The sequence below is a fragment of the Myotis davidii genome, unplaced genomic scaffold (genome assembly GCF_000327345.1).
Source record: "Myotis davidii unplaced genomic scaffold, ASM32734v1 scaffold319, whole genome shotgun sequence".
Taxonomy (NCBI): Eukaryota; Metazoa; Chordata; class Mammalia; order Chiroptera; family Vespertilionidae; genus Myotis; species Myotis davidii.
Genome location: NW_006290675.1, coordinates 1,176,724 through 1,181,208, shown reverse-complemented (window position 1 = coordinate 1,181,208; position 4,485 = coordinate 1,176,724).

The following is a 4,485-nucleotide window of genomic DNA, read 5'->3' as shown; positions in this document are numbered from 1 at the left end:
GAGCGCACCGCCCCGGCGTGCCCGGCTCCCCGTCGCTGCAGACCACCCGTCTAGCCCCTGGAACTCCGGCAAGCCCTGGAGCCTGGCGATCAGATTACAGATCCCCGCGTTTTCAAAATAAAAGTACTATTACAGGGTGGGGGGAAGGGAGCGGGGATGGGGCAGTCGAGACTGGTGACAGCCCTTGGTTGCTGAACGGTGCGAAGACCACAGCACCATTAAACAATTGTCTTAAGTACATGCCAGAGCAGAGCTCTCCATTGATGGACGTCCCAGTTTTCCTCCAGGTGCTGTAAACGCACCTCTCCAAACACCACTCCTCTCGGAGAGGAAGACGAGCCCTCTCGGGCGGTTTTTTAAAGGCCTGGAGAACGGTGCTGGCTGCGGAGCGTGTCCCCGTCCTCCGCGCCCGCACACGCCTTTCCTAGCTGCCCCCTGAGCCCTGCTCCCCGCGCACGGGCTGCAGCAGGCAGCTGTGAGGGGGCAGGGGACCCAGCGATAGGGAGGGGACCCCAGGAGAAGTCACCTCACACCGCAGGCCCCAGTTGAGCGACAGGCCAGGCCCCTCACGCCCTGCGCCTGGGCACTAAGGGGGGTCCCTGGCGAATTAGGTGATGAGTCTATTTCCCGTGTCCTGGATGTTGCCGGAGTTTCCGGAGCCCCACAGGACCGACCCACAATCAGCAGAGAACCGGCAAGCGCCAGGCGGTCAGGGCTGCCTGGAGACGGAGGGAGGACTGTCCTGCGCGGGCTGAAGAGCCGTGGTGTCCGAGCCGAGGCTCGCCGCCTGCACCCGCGCCGAACTGCCAGGGGTTGGTGCCGCAGTCCCAGCAAGCCGGTGTGCCCGTATCCGCGCACGCCTCATCCGCCTTGAGACCGGAGTCCTGCAGGCTCTCGCCCGCCGCGGCGCGGGAGAGAATTTGTGGGAGGATGAGGGGGAGACTCGACATGCAAGATGGGATGTTAGAGGAGAAAAGTTTCAAACAGATCCCACAAGAAAAAGGGACCAAGGTTGCCCGCCAAGCGTGACTTTGCCGGACAAAGGTCCCTGAACACCGCACACGTGCTCACACGCCCAGTTGGGATGGGGTGGGGACCCAAATTTCCTCACCTGGCTCCTGATTGGCTACTGGAGGCGCCCGATTTGCATCCTTAACACCGCACCCGCTCACCCACCCCTAGCGGAGGTGTGAGCAGGTAGAAGTACCTCCCTCTCCCCACCCCACCTCCTCACGCAGGCTCCTCCTTTGGTCGAGTTCCCCACCGCGCATCACACAAAGCAAAACTTAAATGCAAACTTAAGCACAAAGCTGGGCCCCGTTTACCAAAGACCTTTGATTGTTCTTCCCATCTTTGTCTCTAGGAATTTTCTAAGTCTGGAGATAATGTAATTCGTCATGGAGTGTGCTTCAAAGATTCCCAGGACAGTAGACATCCCAGACATCCTGACATTTCAGAGCCCCTTATCCCACCTTATCTTTCCGGCTTCCCATTAATCAGTGCTATCAATTTCTCTCTCTCTCATTCAGGAGCAGATGAAGTATGTGGAGTTTCTTGGAGAATGCAGCTTTAGTTAATACAATAGAAACACACACACACACACACACACACACACACACACACACACACACACCACGCACTCATAATGAGGGTAAGATTAAGAGGACCCATGTTGAATATTGTATTCTAAAGGTCTCGGGCCAAGTGAGATTATTTTGCCTTTTTTACGTACATTAAATATATTTTTGCTATTTCTGTCTTGGGGGGGAAATTCAACCTTCAATATTGCCTCCTTTGTTGCAGCTCTTCATGGTGCCTATCCCCTTTCCACACCTCTTTTCTTATCCACATCAAACCTTTCAAGTCAGACTCAAGGGTGATTGATCTAACCGGCCATTTGCACCCTCTAGTCTAGGCCAGGCACCTACATATAAGAGTTAATGCAAATCGGTGAGGGTTTTTTTTTTTAATATATTTTATTGATTTTTTTTTTTTACAGAGAGAAGAAGGGAGAGGGATAGAGAGTTAGAAACATCAATGAGAGAGAAACATCGATCAGCTGCCTCTTGCACGCCCCCTACTGGGGATGTGCCCGCAACCAAGGTACATGTCCTTGACCGGAATCGAACCTGGGACCCCTCAGTCCGCAGGCCGAGGCTCTATCCACTGAGCCAAACCGGTTCGGCGGTGAGGGTTTTTTTAATGCCGGCACTGAGGTTGGTTTTTCATGTCCTTTGTTGTTTTACCTTCTGTTCTTTGTGTCAAAGGTGACCACTATGCCTTTCAGGGAGGCAGACGATCTTATTTCAAAGGAAAGCCATTGTTTGAATAAGCAGGGTCCTAGAATACTTTGTTTGAGTGGTCCGGAGTTTTAAAACAAACACAAAGACCCTCTAGGTGTGTTTGTAAAGAGTGTTTTGTCTCCAAACCTTGTCTTGCAAAAGATCTAAAATGGATGGGTGTGGGTATCCTGACACTCAAGAAATATCTGAGTTACTTAGGAACCTACACACTTCTTTTTATGGGACTCAATTATACAGATTTTAAACTAGGCAAGAGATCAGAGGCAGTTTATTTTTAATAAATACAGCAAGTCATTAAGACAGAAGGCTAGTTTCAATGAAACACCTCCATAGGGTATGTCTTAAATTTTTCTCATATAATTTTAACAATGACAACAAAAATATAAGAGTAAAATTGTAGGAATGCATATTAAATTGTATGCATTTATTGGAATACATTTGTGATTCCTTAAAACACGATGAGTTATATGATTAAATTAAATATACAACTCAAAAGCACAGGTTGCCTATGTGAGTTCCCATCTCTGCCGTTTCCCCCGCTACTAACATAATCCAGAAGATGTGCCTAATTCCCAGCAAGCTCTTCTCTTCCTCCCACTTGAAATACTGTTCTAATTTACTGGTATATTTTCAAAGGCTTTTATAAATAATTTGGTTTGCAATGACTTGTATACATATTTCTCCTATTATACCATCAATTTTGAAGGTAGGAATGATTGCTTTTAATTTTTTTATCTCCCTGCCTAATTCAACGATTTACACCAAATAGGTGTAGAAAAATTCTCTAAGATGCTTTAGAAGATGATAGAAATTCCTGTCTGTGTAGTATTTTATTTCAATTCCAATTTTAACCTACAATTACAACATTAGCTCAGTTGGTGATCTTCGACTACCAGTAGGATTTTTCTGGTTTACAAAGAGAACAAGCCTAGGAGAGCAATGACTTACAGGAAGTTTCTGTGCTCTAATTAGAAGAGACTTGGATGTGCAAACAAGAGCATTGGTTAAAGTGGATTTGAGTACGTTTCACATATGCATGTAAGTGAAAGAAAGAACTAGCCTGATTTGGAATTGAGTAAATTACATATGGTGAGATAGAGGAAAAAGGGCAGGACGGTGACATATGTGTGCAATACCAATCTTAGAGGGAAGAAAAGAACAGCTGGGAAAAATATGTTGCTTAAGACAGGTCAATACATATGTCACCAGATGGTAGCTAGCATCAACCAAGCAATGCTTTTGTGAAGTGGAGGTAAGTGACCAAGCATCAGGGTAAGTGGAACCAACTGTTCTTATACACAAGGTGCTCACATGCTGCATTTTATAACCCATGCTTTTCTATATAGAAAGTTGGCTTTGATGCCTTCAGCCCTTACTCATTCTCTTCACTCATTGGCCTGAAGCCTCTCACTACCTAAAGCTAATCTTAAAAATTTTCCAATCCAAGAAACCATAAAATCTTATGAAATACAAAGAACCCTTTCACTGAGTTATGTGAGCATACCAACTCCCAATAGCACTCACATGTAAATGGACATCAAGACTTAAGCTAGTTCTGGCCTGGTCAGTGTGCTCAGTTGGTTGGAGCATAGTCCCTTATACACCGAAAGGTTGTGGGTTCGGTTCCTGGTCAGGGCACAGGCCTGGGTTGTTGGTTTGAGTCCCAGATCAGGGCTCTCATGGGCGGCAGCCAATTGATCTATCTATCTATCTCTGTATCTATGTATCTCTCCTTTCATCTCTAAGTAAATAATCCTCAGGTGAGGATTTAAAAAAAAAACAAAAGACATGCTAGTTCTGGCCATGGTAGAGGAGCAGAGTAGCAGGAACCAGATTAACTCTCACCTTCAGCAATTAGAAAAACAGACAAAATATTTTTTAAAAAGGAATGGTTTTCAGACATTGGACAACAGGCAGCCTAGGACTATGATCTATTAGAGAAAGAAAGCAAATAGGTTATCACTAAAATTTCCCCAGCTTACTACCTGAAGGCAATGTCCAGTCTTCAGCACAAGGAGCAAAAGTCCAAACAGATCCCTAAAGACCAGCAGATTTGAGAAGACAGAGCAAAATGACTAGAATTTATAGGGCAAAGTACCAGAGATGAGTGACCTACATAGAGAGTGTAGTATTTATGTCTTGCTGCATAACCAACTTAGTAGTTAAAAACAAAAAACATTTA